This window comes from Dermochelys coriacea, chromosome 4 (genome assembly GCF_009764565.3).
Source record: "Dermochelys coriacea isolate rDerCor1 chromosome 4, rDerCor1.pri.v4, whole genome shotgun sequence".
Classification (NCBI taxonomy): Eukaryota; Metazoa; Chordata; order Testudines; family Dermochelyidae; genus Dermochelys; species Dermochelys coriacea.
In genome coordinates this window covers 761,119-783,694 of record NC_050071.1, presented here as the reverse complement: position 1 = coordinate 783,694, position 22,576 = coordinate 761,119, and the positions used below count along the sequence as shown (strand labels likewise).

At 45.4% G+C, this 22,576-nt stretch overlaps 1 protein-coding gene and 1 long non-coding RNA gene across 2 annotated transcripts in view; one reads left to right on the top strand and one right to left on the bottom strand.

Annotated features, from left to right (window-relative positions):
* The window catches only part of LOC119854956 (class I histocompatibility antigen, F10 alpha chain-like), a 404,018-nt gene that overhangs the window by 37,760 nt on the left and 343,682 nt on the right, over nt 1-22,576 (bottom strand). The window lies entirely within an intron of this gene.
* LOC122460089 lies at nt 2,714-22,450 on the top strand. Its single transcript, XR_006281162.1, has 3 exons — nt 2,714-2,724; nt 10,046-10,052; nt 22,298-22,450. It is a non-coding gene; the product is annotated as an uncharacterized LOC122460089 (long non-coding RNA).

Below are 22,576 nucleotides of genomic sequence, written 5' to 3'. Positions count from 1 at the left end.
TCCTAATAAAATCAAAACTGCAACACATTTCAGTCATTTCTTTCTTACAGCACCTTCATTTCCCACCCTTCCAGCTTGCTAGGATCACCGCACCTTCATGCCCCTATTTCCTTTACTGTGGCATCTTCTCTGCCAGTTCCACATGTTCCAGAAAATCTCTTCCCATCTGCCACCCACCCATCAGCACAGATCTCCCCCAAAGCACCTGGCACAGAGCTGTCAATCTGCAGCTACTCAGCATATAGTCCAATGGCTGCTCTCTCCTCTCTATTGACTAGAAACCTGACCAAGTGCCTTCGCCCTTTGCTACAAACCAAGTCTGTGGATTTATTGGGCAGTTTGATCGGAGCCTGCTCGGCTGTTTGGCCAGAGTCAGTACAGCCTGCAGAAAGAACACACACATGCAGCCGGACTTCTGACCACACCTCCCATGGCATCAGGACAAGCTACCCTGATTTGAGCTCTGGGTGAGGGAGAGTCTGATTACGAATGAAGTTGCAAAGCATCAGCAGTACCCAGTGCATTTTGCTCTGCCCTTGTGGCTGGGGGCTTTAGTAGCTGCTGTTTAACATCACCCCAGAAATCCTTTAGGAGTGGAAAGCATTTCATCAGCATCATCTGCTATGACCACAATATCCAGCTATTTCCCAAATACTAAACAGAAATAGTTATTGAAGACTTCTGCTTTCTCCGCATTATTTTTGACAATTCTACCATCTCCATCTAATAATGGACCACCATCATTTTTAGAATTCCTTATGTTCTTAATAGTCTTTAAAAAACCCTTCATAACTCCTCTGTATCATCCCTAACTCTGCTGGCCATAGAGTTCTCCTGGTGTTTCTGTCCTTCCCTTTTCACTTTTCTATTGTTTTTGGCTGCTGATTTGTTTGTATAACTATCGATTCTCACTTTTGCATTTGACAGGTGGATGGATTGACTGGTTTTACACAGCTGCCTTCAACCTATTTGGTTTAACCCAGCGTGCCCTCTCATTCACAGCCACACAATCACAGTTGGGGGCATTCACTAACGTGTTCTTAAACAATGTCCAATTCTCATTCACACTTTTCTATTTCAATTCTTCTGCCCAGTTGATTTGACTCAAATAATTTTCAGGTTCATGTAACTGGCCTCCTAAAAGCACCAAGTATGCATATATATGACTGGTCTGGACTTGGTTTATTTGCAGATAAGCCCTGGTCTACACTAGGCATTGAGGTCGAATTTAGCAGCATTAAATCGATGTAACCCTGCACCCGTCCACATGACGAAGGCCTTTTTTTCCACTTAAAGGGCTCTTAAAATCGATTTCCTTACTCCACCCCCGAAAAGGGGATTAGCGCTGAAATCGGTTTTGCTGGGTCGAATCTGGGGTACTGTGGACGCAATTAGATGGTATTGGCCTCCGGGAGCTATCCCAGAGTGCTCCATTGTGACCGCTCTGAACAGCACTATCAACTCAGATGCACTGACCAGGTAGACAGGAAAAGGCCCTCGAACTTTTGAATTTCAATTTCCTGTTTGGCCAGTGTGGCAAGCTGCAGGTAACCATGCAGAGCTCATCAGCAGAGGTGACCATGATGGAGTCCCAGAATCGCAAAAGAGCTCCAGCATGGACTGAACGGGAGGTACGGGATCTGATCGCTGTATGGGGAGAGGAATCCATGCTATCAGAACTCCGTTCCAGTTTTCGAAATGCCAAAACATTTTTCAAAATCTCCCAGGACATGAAGGACAGAGGCCATAACAGGGATCCGAAGCAGTGCCGCGTGAAACTTAAGGAGCTGAGGCAAGCCTACCAGAAAACCAGAGAGGTGAATGGCCACTCCGGGTCAGAGCCCCAAACATGCCGATTCTATGATGAGCTGCATGCCATTTTAGGGGGTTCAGCCACCACTACCCCAGCCATGTTGTTTGACTCCTTCAATGGAGATGGAGGCAACACGGAAGCAGGTTTTGGGGACGAGGAAGACGATGATGAGGAGGTTGTAGATAGCTCACAGCAAACAAGCGGAGAAACTGGTTTTCCCGACAGCCAGGAACTGTTTCTCACCCTGGACCTGGAGCCAGTACCCCCGAACCCATCCAAGGCTGCCTCCCGGACCCACCAGGTGGAGAAGAGACCTCTGGTGAATATACCTTTTAAAATACTATACAAGGTTTAAAAGCCAGCATGTTTAATGATTAATTTGCCCTGGCATTCATGGCTTTCCTGGATATACTCCCAAAGCCTTTGCAAAAGGTTTCTGGGGAGGGCAGCCTTATTCCATCCACCATGGTAGGACACTTTACCACTCCAGGCTAGTAGCACGTACTCGGGAATCATTGTAGAACAAAGCATTTCAGTGTATGTTTGCTGGCATTCAAACAACATCCGTTCTTTATCTCTCTATGTTATCCTCAGGAGAGTGATATCATTCATGGTCACCTGGTTGAAATAGGGTGCTTTTCTTAAGGGGACATCCAGAGGTGCCCATTCCTGCTGGGCTGTTTGCCTATGGCTGAACAGAAATGTTCCCTGCTGTTAGCCACGCGGTGTGGGGAAGCAAAATGCGACCTTGTAACGAAAGCACATGTGCTATGTATGTAATGTTAAAAGCAAGGTTTACCATGAAAGAGTGTACCCATTGTTCTATAAAATGTGTCTTTTTAAATACCACTGTCCCTTTTTTTTTCTCCACCAGCTGCAAATAACTGGCTATATAAGAAACTGCTTTCACTGTCCCCAGCTAAAATCTGATAATTGGCAATGACACCACTTATTTGCTCAAGAGTATAAAAAATAATCTCTTAACAGGTTCATTGTTAATAGCTACCTGACCAAGCTGGAGCTGACCAATATTGTTCTAAGCACTCCTGGGTTTATCCTTTTTGTAATTATCTTGATCAAATGCTTATCAATGTTTTGTTCCTGTTTGTGTAGTAAACTGCTTATTATTTAGGCTTTTTAGGCATGTTTAGAGCAATTGTATAAATACAGTTCAGCCTTTGTATTTAATAAAGGAATTTATGGTGAAATTAGTGTTATAGTAATACCTTGCATAAATAAGAAGAATTCCAACATCTTCCTTTCTCTAAAATCTTGTGGAAACTAGATGAGTGAAGTTTCAGGCATTTCCCAGAGCACTGCAGTTGGTGTTGATAATGTCAGCACAAAGCAGTTAGCAAACTTTGCATCCTTTATTGCTTTTTCTAACAGAGAGGAAGCATTTTAATGAGGAGAATATCCATGACTAGTGCACATTCACTTCCCATTTTTAGTTTGATTTTTGATCAAGTCCCCTTTGTCTTTTAGGGACAGTGATTCATACCAGGGTTTCCTGGGCTTCCTTTTCTTTTTTCCTCATTTTGTGCACTTAAATAAATCTTTCTTTCCCAGCAACTGGCAGCTGCCAGGAAGATAGCTTTCTGCAAAAAATGCAGCACTCTCAGTCATGCAGGGAGGGAACCAGAAGGCTAAAAGAGAAGCCTGCTGGTCTCAGGAGCTCACTCTCCCATTTCTCTCCACATTTGTCACTTGAGGAATAAACCTGGTCATTTCCAAGGCACAGTTGCAATGAAACAGATGCCCAAACCCACCATACCTATAGTTATGCTAATGGGTGTTAAAGACAGAGATAGATAATTGCACCCTTAAAGCGATCTATTTTTAAAGTTTTATATTGTGATTTCGATGTTATTGATGTGAATGAATTTAAGTTTGTAGTTCTAATACATTCACTTTTGCCTTTTAGCTTTAAAAGTCAGATGGACACTGGGCTCCTGCTGCTAACACTAAAGGAAGTCTAGGAAATAAATAAATAAATACTAATTAATGCAGGGCAGCTGCAGAACTCCATGGGCGGACAGATTAGGTTCCAGCACTTGCCAGCTGACATCCTGCATGTTTTGAAGATAATGGCTGGGAGGACAGAAACACTGGATACAATGTTAAACAGTATAGACAGCAAATGATTTAGGAATGAAAGTTAGATTGTTCCATTTTGCAGGACATCTTGCAATTTTGAACAAAATGGATCAAAACCCAAAGAATTCAACATTTCCCACAAAACAAAATTCTGGGGGGGAAATCATTTTGGATCAAGCAAAATGTTTCAAAACATTTTGCTCCAATTTAGACTTAAAAAAAATAGTATGAAATACAATTAATTGCTAAACGAAAAATTGAAATGTTCTATTCCAAAAATGTCAAATGGGACAGTTGCTACAATATCAGTTATATGCATGGGTAGCATTTGTCTACAGTGTTTTTTAATCATGTAAAAAGAATGGAAAAAATGCACCAAGACAAATCAACTGTATCATCTTTGATTATAACAGCCAAAGCAGAGTCCCCACCATCGGTGATGTTCACAGCTTAGAAAGGGTAATTGAAGAACTTCTTCTACCTCTGAAGGCACCTGCTATAATTGATAGACATGCACCATACAGGAATTCTTAAGAATCTTAAGACCACTACTGGTCTTCATGGTCCACACATGAAGCTCTAACACTACCACAAGAGGAGCAGAAGAAATTCCTCTTTTCTGATATAGCTGATCCCAATGGCCAAAAAAAAAGCTCTAGTTCTGTGATATGTGTGTGGCTGCAGGTGACCCCCACACTGCTCTGTGGGTGTGTGTTTTCAGAAGTTCTTCTTTGTTTTTTCCTGTTACTGACGCCAGCAGCTGAATCTATAGATTTCCCTTCCACTTCTTTGTGGTCATATCTCAAACACAGATAAGCCTTGGCAGGGTGTTTAGGTGCAACCCGTGCAGTGTCGGAGGAAGAAGGGTCACGGAGACAATGGAGGGACTTCTCTCTATTCAGTTGCTTTGGCTTCTCCTTTCTTTTCACTCCACCATAGGTAGGTACCTGCTTTAGTTCTTAGACAAACTGACCCTAAAGGATTGTAATTTGGTGTCCAATAGGTTTTAGTGATTTTTTTTTTTTTTTTGCTTTCAGTCACCAATGATGTAAAAAGTAAGAACTGTCTTCTCATAGAAAGAAAATTAAACTAAAGTTGTGTCTGTCTCCTGTAGATAAGTACCAGAGAGAAAGGTACTTCAATAATTAGGGACTGTTCTCACTCAATCTGCATATTGTATAAAATATCTTGCTCCTGGAGCACTGTGAGCCCGGAACTGTTTATTAGCAGACCCAATGACTCCAGAATTACCACTCAAGTAAAAGCATTAGGGCCAGATTCTTTTCTCAGTACAAGACAGAAGAATGAGGAAGGCCTAGGGACTGCTCTGACTTAGACCACCTGGGAAATGGTGCTCTGACTTAGACCACCCGGGAAATGGCAGTGCGTAGCTGTACTCCAGCAGGTCTCCTTTCATCCCCTAAATGCTCCCCACACCAAAAGTTGGTGTAGGAACCAGGTACACTGGCTTTATACCAGCTGAGAGCTCTTCTTCTCTGGGAGAATTCTGAGCAGGGCAGTTAGCATCAGACTCTGGCCACTCTGTACTCCCTGAGCTGAGTGGCCAGAAAAGGAGCAGACTGGGGGAAGAGAGTCTGGCCTTAAAGGAGGGAGGCCTTTGGCTGGTTTTTCTCACTCCAACTCTTTCCCCCAACTGCAAAATTCTTCCTATATGCCCCTCTCTGACCAACACTAAACCATCCTATCGGAAACTTCCCAACCTCCTATCCTGAGTCAAATGTCTGTCTTTTCAGTTTGAAAATCTAGTTACCCTACTCTCTGGGCAATGACTGGGGAGGGAAAGGGGCAGCAGTGGGCGTGAGGGAGATCCACTGACTGGGTACAGGAAGGATGGGTGAGCGGGGAAGAGAGGTCATGCATGGCACTGATTAGGGGAGGGTGGTGAGGGAAACGGGCAGGCTGGGGAGTAGGGGAACCATTTGCAAGTGGAGCAGTTGCCCCCACCCCCAACTTTTCATATATGTCTCATAACATCTTACAGCGCCACCCAGCCTTTGCAGGACAGACTATCCTATATAAAGGTCTATAAGCTGACATAATTCCCACACCCCTTACTTTTTTCGAAATGCCCCCTTGCTGGGGAGTTCTGTGAGAAGCAAGCGATTCAACAGCTGGTGGGGGGGCTGATGCAGTGGGTAACTGCAGGTGCTCAGGTAAAGGGGAGGTTTGCTGATTCCCAATGAGAATGTTTTACAGTGATTTGGAGGGAAAGGAAGGTACTTGGTGTCTGGAGGAATTGGATCTAGTGAAAGGTCTCTTGCGGGCTGCCAGAAACATTGCTGTGTATCTTTCGGCTGTGACTATGCTCAATATGCAACAGCCCAGATGGATGGTACAGGAGAAGATGAGTGGGATTCAGAAGGCAACACCTTTCACCAGGGGTTGGCACCACTATGTTGTGTGACAGACACTTGACAAAATTACCCTACTTAGTGACAGACATTGTGGGGGAAGTTTCAGAGTAGCAGCCATGTTAGTCTGTATCTGTAAAAAGAAAAGAGTACTTGTTGCACCTTAGAGACTAAAAAATTTATTAGAGCATAAGCTTTCGTGAGCTACAGCTCATTTCGTCGGATGCATTCAGGGGAAAATATAGTGGGGAGATTTTATATACACAGAGAACATGAAACACTGGGTGTTACCATACAGACTGTAACAAGATTGATCAGGAAAGGTGAGCTATTACCAGCAGGAGAGTGGAGGGGGGGGGACCTTTTGTAGGGTCATTTCCAGCACTTTACAAGAACAATATGAGGGGAAATAAACAAGGGGAAATAGTTTTAATTTGTGTAATGACACATCCACTCCCAGTCTTTATTCAAGCGTAAGTTAATTGTATCCAGTTTGCAAATTAATTCCAGTTCAGCAGTCTCTCATTGGAGTCTGTTTTTGAAGTTTTTTTTTGAAGAATTGCCACTTTTAGGTCTGTAATCGAGTGACCAAAGAGATTGAAGCGTTCTCCGACTGGTTTTTGAGTGTTATAATTCTTGACGTCTGATTGTGGGGAAGGTTGTCATTCAGTCTTTCAATTTTTTAAAATTACCATGGACCTCAATTTTTACCACGGACACTTGAGTCTCTGTACAGACATGCTGCTGACCCCTGCCTTCCATCGTCTGATTATAGTGAGTGACATGACTGGGAGAGGGGAGATGAAGCCCACTCTGGGATTTGAGTCATGATATTGACAGAGCCAGATGGGATAACTGACAACAATAAGGATGCTCTCTCATAACCCTGTCCTGTATCTGTCTGAAGGTGCTGATATTCTGAGGCTGGTGGATGGAGGCAGCCCCTGTGCTGGGAGAGTGGAGTTAAACACCAAGATCAGTGGGGTATGATGTGTGATGATGATGAAACAGAACAACAGTATCATTCAGTCATTTGTAAACAGCTGGTATGTGGATCTGCTGTTGCCACATCTGAAGCTTTAATTTTTGGAGAACATTCTGGACTGACTTGGCTGACAGAAGTTATTTATCATGGTAACGAGTCAGCTCTCTGGGACTGCAAGCATGGAGGATGGGAATTGAAATCTTGCCCTTATACTGCTGGAGTGCTCTGTTCCGGTAAGAAATCAGCCATCCAACTCCGTCAAGGCAAAATGGTGTGTATTCATGGGCGACGGCTAACATAGGCAAGGGAAGGCATTGCCTTCCCAAAAAACCCGGGATGGCCTTGCCCATGCTCCAGCAGGCCAGGAAGGCTGGGGCCATGGCGCAGATGACAGGTTGCTCCAGGGGCCGGAGCCATTGACCGCTGGAGCCGCAGCGTGGCTGCCCGGCTGCTCTGGGGCTGCAGTGGATCTGGCGCTGCGCAGCTGCTGGACTGCTGGAGGAACTAGGGCTGCCTGGCACTCGGGGGCGGGGGGGAGATCTGGGGCCAAACGGCTGTCTGGTGCTGCAGGGGGAGAAGAAGGCGCTAGCCTTGGGCAGGGGCCAGTGGCCATAATGGGGTGGGGGTGGGGCTGGGGGGCTGGGGGTGCAGGACAGTGGCCACAATGGGGGCTGCGTTCTGGTGGGTGCAGAAGGGGCGTGGCCTTTGGCAGAAAGGGCGGGGCTGTGGCTTGCCGCCCCAAGCCAGCCATTCACCCACCGCCCATGTGAGTATCACATTTCTATGACCTGAGGGAGAAATGAATACAATCTGGATTAACTCCTGTATCTATTGCCATTTATATCACTGGCTAATGAGGAAATCCTGGTGTGACTGCTGTGATTTGTAAAGGTTCTGAATTATGCAAATTCCAGTCTTGGCATGAAGAAGCCCATCATAAGAAGGCAGAGATTCTGAGGTAGACTCCTCCCTAGCCAAATGGTGGTTAATTCCTCTCAGTATTGGTGATTTGATTGTCAGTGCATTCTTCTCTGAACTGTTATGTGGGGTGTTTCAGGGATGGACAGCACAGCTCCTCTTACCACCACCTGCTGGAGAAACAGCTTCACTCCATGCATCACATCAGCCACACTATCAGAGGCTCGTTCACCTGCGCATCTACCAATGTGATGTATGCCATCATGTGCCAGCAATGCCCCTCTGCCATGTACATTGGCCAAACTGGACAGTCTCTACGTAAAAGAATGAATGGACACAATCAGACGTCAAGAATATTACATTCAAAAACCAGTTGGAGAACACTTCAATCTCTCTGGTCACTCGATCACAGACCTAAGAGTGGCTATCCTTCAACAAAAAAGCTTCAAAAACAGACTCCAACGAGAGACTGCTGAATTGGAATTAATTTGCAAACTGGATACAATTAACTTAGGCTTGAATAGAGACTGGAATGGATGAGTCGTTACACAAAGTAAAACTATTTCCCCATGGTATTTCTCCCACCCCCCCCCCCCCCCCACTGTTCCTTGATATTCTTGTTAACTGCTGGAATTAGCCTACCTTGCTTGTCACCATGAAGGTTTTCCTCCTTCCCCCCCTGCTGTTGGTGATGGCTTATCTTAAGTGATCACTCTCCTTACAGTGTGTATGATAAACCCATTGTTTCATGTTCTCTGTGTGTGTGTATATAAATCTCTCCTCTGTTTTTTCCACCAAATGCATCCGATGAAGTGAGCTGTAGCTCACGAAAGCTTATGCTCTAATAAATTTGTTAGTCTCTAAGGTGCCACAAGTACTCCTTTTCTTTTTGCGAATACAGACTAACACGGCTGCTACTCTGAAACTCCATGCATTGTTTCCAAAGCAATGGCATACACAGCTATCTCATTCACTTATGTCCTCTTAAGTCTTCTTGGCAATGGATTAGGTTTTCCTTCCTTCCTGTGACAAGTGGGCAGAGATGTTTCAGAAAAGGTAGAGCATTTTTCTTTGAACTTAAACACTCAAAAGCTTGATCCTTGTCCCATTAAAGTCAATAGCAAAATTCCCTCAGCCTTCAACTGGAGGAGAATCCAGCCCTAAAGCTGTATCCTCCGCTACTTCCATGATGAAGCCTTTTGTATAAAGAGTGAAATTTATTATTCTTTTCTAATCACCTCTATTAAGTCCTTCTATTGCATCTCACCTGATTCCTGTAGGAAACAAGTGGGGGTTTTTAAGCATTGAAGATATTACCTTTTCCATCAGTGTTAGAAAAACGGTTCTTTCTCTCCACTGTCTTAACTAGCATTTATGTGAAAATAGTGCTTTGAAAATTTCCATATTTCTGTCCCTCCCCCTTCTCTTTAACCAGGAGATTGATTTCTTTCTCTGCTTCTTCACCCTCTCCAAGCTGTACATTTGTTTTTAAATCTCTCATCTCCACTTCTCATTTTGTTTTGTTTTAATGCAACATAGTAAGAATTTTTAGTAGTTTGTACAGTCAAAATTAGAAGCTTCGGCAGCTAGAGATCAGCCTGCTTTTGGATATGCTTTGCATTTTCAAAAATAGGGTGTAAATGGCCCTAAAGGAGCCTGAGGGTTAGTTCCTGAGGGGATTTAGGTGTTACACCTACTTTTAGGTATCTTATCACCCAGTAGAATTCACAAAGACTGATTTTTAGAGCACCCAGGCTCCCTATACAATACTGGGAAAAGTCAGATTCCCCAGAATGGGATTCACAAAGCCAAGCATGTTGACGTGAGAAGCTGCCAAGCTAACGAAGACTAGATGCTAAGGAGAGAGGTGTGTCCTAAACCCCTGTCCCTCAAAGGGAGTTAGGGTCTAAGTTTGGGCGTGGAGAGAGAGGCAATCTCTGTTTGGCATTCACAGCTGTGAACCCTTCTGGAGTCAGTAGTGCGTGAGTAGCTCCACACACACACTCAGATTGGGGCTTACATGCAACATCTGGCCCAATGTTAGGGCACTTACCTATGGAAGTAGGAGCATGGCCTGGTTCAATTCTATGGCTGTGGCTGATATTACTGGAATGCTGAAGTACAAAGTCATTTTCACTCCCTCTTTGGCCCCAGCATATTTAATTATTAACATACAGTGAGAGCTTCAACAGGATAGCCTGAGAGCCCTGCACGTGATACCCAAATGGTTAGGTTTCAAAGGGGTAGCCGTGTTAGTCTGTATCAGCGAGAGGAGTACTTGTGGCACCTTAGAAACTAACACATTATTTGGGCATAAGCTTTCATGGGCTACAACCCACTTGTTCAGATTAAAGGAGTGGAAATTACAGTAGGCAGGTGTAAATAGACTAACACATGAAAGATGGGAGTTACCTGACCAAGTGGAAGACCAGTGCTAACAAGGCCAATTCAATCAGGGTGGATGTGGCCTACTCCCAACAGTTGACAAGAAAGCATGAATACCAAAAAGGGGGGAACTTACTTTTTGTAGTGAGCCAGCCACTCCCAGTCTCTATTCAGACCCAGCCTGATAGTGTCCAGTTAGAAAATGAATTCCAGCTCTGCAGTTTCTCATTGGAGGTCTGTTTTGAAGTTTTTTTGTTGAAAGAATGGCCACTTTTTAGTCTGTTACTGATGTTGTCCAGGGGGATTGAAGTGCTCTCCTACTAGTTTTTGAATGTTTTCTAGTCTTGATGTCTGATTTGTGTCCATTTATCCTTTTGAGTAGAGACAGTCCAGTTTGGCCAATGTACATGGCAGAGGGGGCAAAGTATGTGGAGTTAAGCATGTTCTGAGCACACCTTCCAGGCCAGGCCTCCCAGATAAGGTAGGCAGGGGCCAGGTCTAGTTGGAGACATCCGCTGGCTGTTAGGCATGAGATAGGTATCCAGGCTCCTGCCTGAGGCACACAGTACAACATGCACAGAAGCAGCAACTTAGGTGCCCAGAGGTCTTTTATAGTGAAAATGCAGGGGCCTAGCTGGGAAGTTAGGTGCCTCAGGGTAGATGGCTGCTGAGCAGGGATTCTGTCACTGCCAGTGGCACCTGAATGTTGGAGTTAGGCATCTAAAATGGGATTTAAGACCTAAGCTCTGTGAATCTGCTGCTGAGTGCTCAGCTGAGAACAGGATAGTAGATGAGAGGAGGGGCATAGTCACTCTTCCAGCATTTTTAAATGAGACAGTAATTGATAGCATGGTAAATAACAATAGGGACACATCAGTCTCCACAGGGATGCAGAGCAATCTGGGTTGCTTGGTAACTGGGTTTATTGAACGTGTTAACACTGCCAGAAAAAAGACTGGGCAGGACACCATTTGTGCAAAACCATAATTGTGAAAAAGGTTAAGCCCATTGATTTCAATGGGACTTAGGTGCATAAGGACCTTTTGGTGAACCTGGGCCTGAGGAGTAGTGGTGAATTACGTAGATTAATGCATGAAAATTGTCTAAACTACATGTGATATGTATAATTGTACATGAAATGTGCATACTAAGTGTAGGTCAAACCAACATCCTTGGATTAACAAATTTATTTGAGCATAAGCTTTCGTGAGCTATAGCTCACTTCATCAGATGCATCCGATGAAGTGAGCTGTAGCTCACGAAAGCTTATACTCAAATAAATTTGTTAGTCTCTAAGGTGCCACAAGTCCTCCTTTTCTTTTTTTACGAATACAGACTAACACGGCTGCTACTCTGAAACATCTTGGATGTTAACCTGAAAGCCTAGTACAGATCACAGACCACAGGATAAATGGAGTCATGAAAAGAAATGCTGCTAACCGATTCCAGACATATTTAGGATATAACCCCAGGTAGAGTACATACAGTAGTCTAGTCTTGCGGTGACAAAGACACAGATGACAATTCTAAGGTCCACATCAGAATTCAATTGTCTCAGCCTCCTAACTGTTTGTTTTAATTTACAAACAACAAAAACCTAACCTGAAGGTGCTGCTCCCTGGTTCATTAGTAGCAGTAGTTAGGAGTTTAACCAAATCCCCAGCTTGGAAAACCAGTCAACGAACGGTCAGCACCCACGCTGACCAAGAAGGGCAATATTTCTGTTGCTTTTCCATAACCAACCAGTATCACCTCAATAGTATCTGAACTGAGTCTTAGCCAGTTTTCCTGCATCCATGCCCCAGCACAATTAACCCTTCTGGCGGGGCCAAGTAAAATGGAGACAAAGTTCAGATCTCCTCACTAATCTGCTCAACAGCTTCAGGCATGCATTGAACAGAGGTGGCATGATGGGGCCCAGAGGGCAAAGTAGCAATTGACCCACATCACCCTCTAGGATCTCTCAGCAAGGTAGGAACAGAATGACCAGAGCAATCCCATCCACCCCTATATGTGTACATGAGTCCATTTATCATGGTCAGTAGTATCAAAGGCAGGTGACAGACATGTAATACCATTATGAATACCTGGTCTTCAGCCACTATTTCCCCCCACACACTGTTACTCACACCTTCTTGTCAACTGTTGGAAATGGGCCATCCTGATTATCACTACAAAAGGTGTTTTTTTTTCTCCTGCTGATAATAGCTCACCTTAACTGATCACTCTCATCATAGTGGGTATGGCAACACCCATTTTTTCATGTTCTCTGTATATATATATTCTCTGTATATATATCTTCCTACTGTATTTTCCACTGCATGCATCCAATGAAGTGGGTTTTAGCCCACAAAAGCTTATGCTCAAATAATTTGTTAGTCTCTAAGGTGCCACAACTACTCCTCGTTCTTTCTGCTGATAAAAACTAACATGGCTACCACTCTGAAAACTGAATGTTGGGGAGAGGTCATCCACCAGTGCCAACAGAACTGTTTGTGTCATACAAAATCAATAAGTAGATTGACAAAGGTAAAGGATCTGAGGGAGCTTGCCACTACCTTTTCAGAAATTTTGACTCAAAGTGCAAAATTTGATACCTGGCCAGAATTGTTAAGATTGGCAGTATGAAATATACTTACTTTTTGAAGAAGGTTGACCATATGCTTCTTTAAGAGAAACAGGCTAGCTGGCCTCCTTTAAGGAAGTGTTGACAAACTCCACACATCTTCCCCAGGCAAGAAGGACATTGTTCTCAAGCACAAGTTGATAGTTGAAGGGCTTCCAGTTTCTCAAGAATGATACCAGCTAAAACACAAGAGAATAAGTACTTTGTCCCCTCAAGCACATACTCTCCTCATACAGGGGCAGATGACTGATCACATCCAAGAAATTTTACACAATTCCTCATAGTAAGAGGTACTCAAATGAACAGCAAAGAGGAGGTAGCTTGGAATAACCAAGATACCCATCTCTCAAAGTAAATCTAAAGCCTGAGATTTTATGGATGCTCTAGGGAGGCAAAAAACAATTTCTCTGCTACTTTCACACATATGGCATAAAAGATTTCAAAAAAATCTGTCATGAGGAATCAAATTGGAGCCAAGGTGACCTGTGAGGCCAAAAGTGGAAGAGAGTTCCTAGTGCTCACTCTATCAACAGCTGAGGACAAATAAGTGTTAAATTCCATCAATCTGCTGACACAGTGGGCTGCTGAAGAACAATCCTGGCCCTCAAAGCCTTATGGAACTGTTGTGGTTCCATCCAAACAGTTACACTATTGCAACACGAGAAGTTAGTCCCCACCTAAAATTGAAGGAAGCAATAAATATTTTAAATAATGCCAGGCATAATGACACCCCACCCTTAAACTTTCCCCACAATGAAAACTGACAGTTTTTTCCTGCTCTTTGCTTTCTGCCTCAGCCAACTTCTGATTCATGGCAAAACTTTATCTTTCACCCCATGACGTCTTTGTTTTCTTGATAGCCTCTTGAGAATGATTTTGGCAAAGGTTTTTGAAACTCCAAAGAAATTGTCAACTAGTTCTCCCTTATCTACTATACAGTAGACATTTAAAGAATTTGAATAGATAAATGATGATTTTCCTTTGCCAAAGCCATGTTGGGTAGTCATTGCCATGTCATATGACCACCTAAGTGTTTTATAAATCTGTTTTTAATTGGAAGGAACTGAGGGACTCACTATGCTTCGGGTCTCTCTTCTTCAGTTGGTCCATTTATCTTCCCGTTCTCTTCCGTCCATTCTCCCAGTTCTCCTCCTCTCATCCCTACCTCCTCCCTTACCAATCCTTCAGTTCCCTCAACCCTAATATTAGTCTCTCATGCCCCCCCCCAGTCCTTCTTTCTAAATCCTGTAGTTACGCTCCTACCAAGCCTCTCAGTTCTTACCCTTCCAGTCCCTCACATTTCCATCACACCCAAATCCATTAGTGTCTCAACACTAATTCCGCAACTCTCTGCCTTCCACCACTCCTCTCTGCCTCCTCCTTTGCCAGTCCCTCAGTTCCCTCTCCCCTTCTCAGTCACCTCTCTCAGTTGTCTCCACTTTCCCCATACATGTCTTCAGTTCCCCCTGACACCATTCCCTCATACACAGATTCAGCTTTTCTCCTGCTGCTGTGATTCCCTCCCCCTTCTCCTCTTCCCCTGCCTGCTGTTCAGTGATTCATTTGTGGGTTCCTCCCCCAGCTCCCTCTGAAACTTTGCTAGTGGAGGTGAGGGGGCGGGTTCTTAATGTCTGTTAGGGTAATGAGGGAGTCTCAACCACATGCCAAGGCCAGAAAGGGGAAAATCTCAGAGGAAAGGTTGGAGAACTGGAGAAGGGGCCAGAATGCAGGAGCTTTCAGCCATCAGCTGGGGCTCAGATGGCTTTAGTTGGGTCAACACCAAGATAATCCACCTGAGGGAGAAATGGTGGAGGACTATGTAAGAGAGCAGTATGACTGCTCAGAGCTCCAATATGAAACTGGAGAAAAGCCTGTTGAGAGTCTTTGGGTTAAGTTTAGGGGCAAGAGTAACAAGGGTGATGTCGTGGTGGGCGTGTGCTATAGACCTGCGGACCAGGAGGATGAGGTAGACAAGGCTTTCTTTGGACAACTAACAGAAGTTTCCAGATCGCAGGCCCTGGTTCTCATGGGAGACTCTAGTCACCCCGACATCTGCTGGGAGAGCAATACAGCGGTGCAAAGACAATCCAGGAAGTTTTTGGAGAGTGTTGGGAACAACTTCCTGGTGCAAGTGCTGGAGGAACCAATGAGGGGACATGATACTCTTGATCTGCTGCTCACAAACAGGGAAGAATTAGTAGGGGAAGTAGAAGTGGGTGGCAACCTGGGCAGCAGTGACCACGAGATGGTCGAGTTCAGGATCCTGACAAAAGGAAGAAAGGAGAGCAGCAAAATACAGACCTTGGACTTCAGAAAAGCAGACTTTGACTCCCTCAGGGAACTGATGGGCAGGATCCCCTGGAAGGCTAATATGAGGAAGAAAGGAGTCCAGGAGAGCTGGCTGTATTTTAAAGAAGTCTTATTGAGGTTGCAGGAACAAACCAACCCAAATGTGCAGAAAGAATAGCAAATACGGTAGACGACCAGCTTGGCTTAACAATGAAATCTTGGTGAGCTTAAACAGAAAAAGGAAGCTTACAAGAAGTGGAAACTTGGACAGATGACTAGGGATGAGTATAAAAACATTGCTAGATCATGCAGGGGTGTAATCAGGAAGGCCAAGGCACAATTGGAGTTATAGCTAGCAAAGGATGTGAAGGGTAACAAGAAAGATTTCTACAGGTATGTTAGCAACAAGAAGACGGTCAGGGAAAGTCTGGGACCCTTACTGAATGGGGGAGGCAACCTAGTGACAGATAATGTGGAAAAAGCTGAAGCACTCAATGCTTTTTTTGTCTCGGTCTTCACAGACAAGGTCAGCTCCCAGACTGCTGCACTGGGCAACACAGTATGGGGAGGAGGTGAGCAGTGTTCAGTGGTGAAAGAACAGGTTAAGGACTATTTAGAAAATCTGGACATGTACAAGTCCATGGGACCAGATCTAATGCATCCAAGTATGCTGAGGGAGTTGGCTGATGTGATAACAGAGCCATTGGCTGTTATTTGAAAACTCGGTGATCGGGGGAGGTTTTTAAGGCCCGGCTTGACAAAGCCCTGACTGGGATGATTTAGTTGGGGTTGGTCCTGCTTTGAGCAGGGGGTGGGACTAGATGACATCCTGAGGTCCCTTCCAACCCTGAAATTCTATCATTCTATAAACACAGCAGCATTCCCTGCAGTGGAGGTGTAGGAGGCTTTAATGGCACCATTGCTTCCTCTTCTTGGACAACTTACATGGAGAAGGGTGAACAATAAGCTGCTGTGAGGTAAGGAGAAGCTCTGCCAGACAGCTCAAGGGACTGAGTGGAACTAAAGAGTGAGGAGACTCAGGGGAAGAGATGTAGACCAGGCTGGGGACTGAGCTGGCTGTCTTAGATCTAATTACTGTAGATTCCCAGAGCATTCCAGCTCTTTGTTACAGAACCCTGCTGAGGAGCAGATGCTGGCAAGTGCTAAGCACCTACAGCTTAGCTCCCCCTGTGGCACTGATCCAGGGTCACTGCTGCAGATTCTGCTATCTGTGTTTGCTGTCCCCCTCCTTCTCATGCAGCTGATTTAACCCGTGGATTGGCACCTCTGTTAAATGTCTATAGCTGACACACACTAAGAAACTCGATTTCTAGGGAAGGAGGAGATCCACAAGCTCAAAAGGTTCTCTGCATCCTGCTCCTGCCCAAAACCAAATGGACTCCAGTGCCTGTCAGATCTTCTGTAATTGTGGAGGTGATGCAGAAAGGCCACAATGAGTACAGATATGTGGACACAATATCTGTGTCCCTTTAAAACCCACATATGTGAAGTAAAAACATTATCAAACATAGGCCTGGTCTACACTACGAGGTTAGGTCAAAGTAATCCATGTTTGGTCGAATTTATAATTAATACGTCTACACAACCAAGTTCATTCTGCTGACCTAAAGGGCTCTTAAAATCTACTGCTGTACTCCTCCCTGAAGAGAGGCGTAGTCCTAAAATTACCTTCCTGGGTCGAATTTGGGGTAGTGTAGATGCAGTGCTGTGCAAGTTGATGTTCTTGGCCTCTGGGAGTTTTCCCAGAGTGCTCCAATGTGACCACTCTGGACAGAACTTTCAACTCTGCTGCACAAGCCAGGTACACAGGAAAAGCCCCGGGAACTTTTTAATTCCATTTCCTGTTTGGTCAGCGTGGCGAGCTCAGCAGCACAGGTGAGCATGCAGAGCAGACACAGAATTGCAAATGAGCTCCAGCATGGAGCGAACACAAGACACTGGATCTGTTTTCTGTATGGGAAATAATCTGTGCAGTCAGAACTCTGAACCAGCAGAAGAAACACGATATCTATGCCAAAATCGCACAGGGCATGGTGGAGAGAGGCTACACAGGGACGCACAGCAGTGCCCCGTGAAAATTAAGGAGCTCAGACAAGTCTATGAAAAGAACAAAGGAGACAAATGGTTGCTCTGGGTCGAGCCCCAGACTGCCGCTCTATGAACAGCTGCATGACATTGGGGGTGGGGGGGAACCCTACCAGTATCCCAACATTCTCCATGAATACCTGCAAGGTGGCAGCCTCAGGAAACTCGGATGAGGATTTTGTCAATGAGGAAGAGGAGGAGGAGGAGAATGTGCAATAGACAAGCGGAGAATCCATTCTCCCTGGAAGCCAGGATCTTTCCTCACTCTGGAGCCAATACCCTCCTCGGATCTATGCTTCCCGAGGCCGATGGTGGAGAAGGCACCTCTGGTGAGTGCACATTTGTAATGACAGTGCAGGGGTTAAATGCAATTGTATTTATGTTTGATCTGCCTGAACAATTGGGGTGCATTCGCAGCCACTACAGCTAATGGAAAAGTCTGTTTATGTGTCTGGGGAATGGAGCGGGAATCCTCCAGGGACATCATTAATGATCTGGAGGATGGCGTGGACTGCACCCTCAGCAAGTTTGCTGATGACACTAAACTGGGAGGAGTGGTAGATACACTGGAGGGTAGGGATAGGATACAGAGGGACCTAGACAAATTAGAGGATTGGGCCAAAAGAAATCTGATGAGGTTCAACAAGAACAAGTGCAGAGTCCTGCACTTACGACGGAAGAATCCCATGCACCGCTACAGACTAGGGACCGAATAGATAGGGAGCAGGTCTGCAGAAAAGGACGTAGAGGTTACAGTGGACAAGAAGCTGGATATGAGTCAACAGTGTGCCATTGTTGCCAAGAAGGTCAATGGCATTTTGGGCTGTATAAGTAGGGGCATTGCCAGCAGATCGAGGGACGTGATTGTTCCTGTCTATTCGGCATTGGTGAGGCCTCATCTGGAGTACTGTGTCCAGTTTTGGGCCCCACACTACAAGAAGGATGTGGAAAAATTGGAAAGAGTCCAGCGGAGTGCAACAAAAATGATTAGGGGACTGGAGCACATGACTTATGAGGAGAGGCTGAGGGAACTGGGATTGTTTAGTATACAGAAGAGAAGAGTGAGGGGGGATTTGATAGCTGCTTTCAACTACTTGAAAGGGGGTTCCAAAGAGGATGGATCTAGACTGTTCTCAGCGGTAGCAAATGACAGAACAAGGAGTAATGGTCTCAAGTTGCATTGGGGAGGTTTAGGTTGGATATTAGGAAAATCTTTTTCACTAGGAGGGTGGTGAAGCACTGAAATGAGTTACCTAGGGAGGTGGTGGAATCTCCATCCTTTGAGGTTTTTAAGGTCAGGCTTGACAAAGCCCTGGCTGGGATGATTTAGTTGGGGATTGGTCCTGCTTTGAGCAGGGGGTTGGACTAGATGACCTCCTGGGGTCCCTTCTGACCCTGATATTCTATGATCTCCATGAAACTCTCCTCGAGGTACTCTGAAAGCTTTGCAGAAGGTTTCTGGGGAAGGCTGCCTTATTCCATCCTCCACGGTAGGACACTTTACCATGCCAAGCCAGTAGTCTGGAATCATCGCAGCACAAAGCATAGTAGCAAAGGGTCCTGGCTTTTGGCCACATTCCTGCAGCATACACTCCTTATCTTGCTGTCTTAACCTCAGGAGACTGATATTGCTCATGGTCACCTAGTTGAAATAGAGGAAATTTAATAAGGGAAGAATAATTCCCTCTGTGTGCTGATCCCCAATACATTATGACCCCAGGTATGCTGGGCTGTTTGCACTTGGCTAAAAGGGATCACCCTGGAGAACACCCAATCTTTGTGTGGGGAGGGGGGGCATGCTGACAGTGCATGTTGTGCACATCCACCCCAAAACCGCAGCCCCTCCTCTTTCAACTGCAAACACAAGCGGCATTGGTTGCTATAGGGAAGGAGGGCTCTGCAGTTTGCAACCATTCCCACTTGTTATCAATGCTAAAGCAAAAAACCCCACCTACCCTTTTGCTTACCATGGCTGCCTGCAAATCGAATTCTGTTGTCCAGCCACGTGTGTTGTGTCACCATACTGGTAGGTGCTCAATTTAAAAGGCAAAATGTGACCTAGTACCTAAAACAGATGTGCTGTCTGCTGTGAAGCGCTTCATTCACTGTAAAAGATTCTCCCTTTTGTTCTCAACAATGTATCTTTCACAACGTATCTTCTGTAAAGTCTACCCTTGCTCTTCCCCCTGCAGCTGAAAATGTGTCTATACTCTCCGCATCAAGTCTGTTCCTGAGGTTATCGCAGATTAGAAGGCAAAAAAACCTGCACTTGCGATGACATGTTTGCAGAGCTCATGCAGTCCTCCCACACCGATAGGGCACAGCTGACTGCTTGGAGACACTCAGTGACAGAGGCCAGGAAAGCAAACAGTGAGCGTGATTGGAACACGTGGGAGGAGATGCTGAGGCTAATGGGGGAGCAAAGAGACATGATCAGGTGTCTGGTGGAGCTGCAGGAAAGGGCAGCTACACTACAGAGCCCCGCTGCAGCCATTGTTGAACTACCTACCCTCCTCACCAAGTTCAGTATCCTCCTCACCCGGACGACCAAGAACGTGGGGAGGCTCTGGGCACCCTATCACTCAACTCCAGGGGAGGGTGGATGATTCTAGCAGCAGAAGGCTGTCATTCAAACAGCTTTGATTTATCTATGTGGCTACAATAAGCTGTGTGACCTTGTCTTTGCCTCCTTCCCCACCATGTTATCAGACCCTTTGTACAACCGGGCTTCCTTTACTATTCAGCGGTGCCTGTGATCTCAGGTTTTTTTATGAACTTTATTATGAGCTGTGGTCAAAGCAGGGATTGGTTTACAGGGAAGTACATTCAGCGAAGGGGGTGGCTTTGCATCAATGGCAAACACACATATCACACAAGTGCCTGAAAAAAACCCTGGTTTTCAAAGCCCCTCTGATGAACAGCACGCCTCGATGTGCTCTTCTAATTGCCTTGGTATCTGGCTGCTCAAAATTGGCCACCAGGTGATCTGTCTCAACCCCCCATTCTGCCAGAAATGCCTCCTCCTTACTCTCACAGATATAGATTCATAGATACTAAGGTCAGAAGGGACCAGTCTTATCATCTAGTCTGACTTCCTGCACAATGCAGGCCACAGAATCTCACCCACCTACTCCTATGAAAAACCTCACCTATGTCTGAGCTATTGAAGTCCTCAAATCATGGTTTAAAGATTTCAAGGAGCAGAGAATCCTCCCTCAAGTGACCCGTGCCCCATGCTACAGAGGAAGACAAAAAGCCTCGAGGGCCTCTTCCAATCCGCCCTGGAGGAAAATTCCTTCCCGACCCCAAATATGGCGATCAACTAAACCCTGAGCATATGGGCAGAATTCACCAGCCAGATACTACAGAAAATTCTTTCCTGGGTAACTCAGATCCCACCCATCTAATATCCCATCTCAGGGGATTAGGCCTATTTATCATGAATATTTAAAGATCAATTGATTACCAAAATCATGTTATCCCATCATACCATCTCCTCCATAAATGTATCAAGTTTAATCTTAAAGCCAGATAGATCTTTTTCCCCCACTGCTTCCCTTGGAAGGCTATATTATGGATATTTTGGAGCACACAGCAAGCAGCAATAACAATGGGAATATTGCTTTCACTGAGGTCTAACCTACTCAGTAAACTGTGCCAGCGTCCCTTTAGAAGGCCAAAGGCACATTCTACCACCATTCTGCACTTGCTCAGTCTATAGTTGAACTGCTCCTTACTACTGTCCAGGCAGCCTGTGTACGGCTTCATGAGCCATGGGAGCAAGGGGTAGGCTGGGTCCCCAAGGATAACTATTGGCAGAAAATACTTTCTTGCAGCTTTCCGAAGAGACCAGAGTGCCTAAAGATACGCGCGTCATGCACCTTTCCCGACCATCCCACGCTGATGTCGGTGAAATGGCCCTTGTGATCCACCAGTGCTTGCAGCATCATTGAGAAGTACCCCTTGTGGTTTATGTACTGTCTGGCAAGGTGGTCCGGTGCCAAGATAGGGATATGTGTTCCGTCTATCGTCCTACCACAGTTAGAGAACCCCATTGCAGCAAAGCCATCCACTATGCCCTGCACATTTCCCAGAGTCACTACCCTTGTTAGCAGAAAGTCAGTGACTGCGCTGGCTACTTGGATCACAGCAGCCCCCACAGTAGATTTGCCCACTCTGAATTGATTCCTGACAGACCAGTAGCTGTCAGGCGTTGTAAGTTCCACAGGGCTGTCGCCACACACTTTTCAATTGTCAGGACCAGTCTCTTCATGGTATTCCTGCACTTCCGGGTGGGGGAAAGCAAGTCACAATGTTCCATGAAAGTGGCCTTATGCATGCAGAAGTTTCACAGCCACTGGTCATCATCCCACACCCGCAATACTATGTGGTCCCACCAGTCTGTGCTTGTTTCCCGAGCCCAGAATTTTGTGTTCCACTGTATCACTGGCATGATATGCCAGTTGCCACATCCCATGCCTTCAGGCACATCTGTCTGCATGTCCTCCTCACAGTCTTCCTCGCGCTGGCGGCTCCTTGCTAGGCTTTGCATGTAGTGCAGGATAATGCATGAAGTGCTCGCAAAGCAGTGTACAGCGGAGCGGGATCCATGCATGCCAAGCTCTGGCATCTGCATGGATAACCGAAGGAAAAAGGCATGAATTGATTGTTTGCCATTGCTTTCAAGAGGGAAGGAGGGATGCGAGACAGACGACATGTATCCAAAATCATCTGCAACAATGTTTTTGCCCCATCAGGCATTGGGAGCTTAACCCAGAATTCCAATGGACAGTGGGGACTGTGGATAGCTACCCACAGTGCACCACTCTGTGAGTTGATGCTAGTCATGGTATTGAGGATGCACTTCCCAGACCTAATACACTTAGTGGGGACATGCACCATCGATTTTATAAAAATCGGTTGCTAAAGATCATCTTCTATAAAATCGACCTAATTTCATAGTGTAGACATGCCCATAGGTGCCT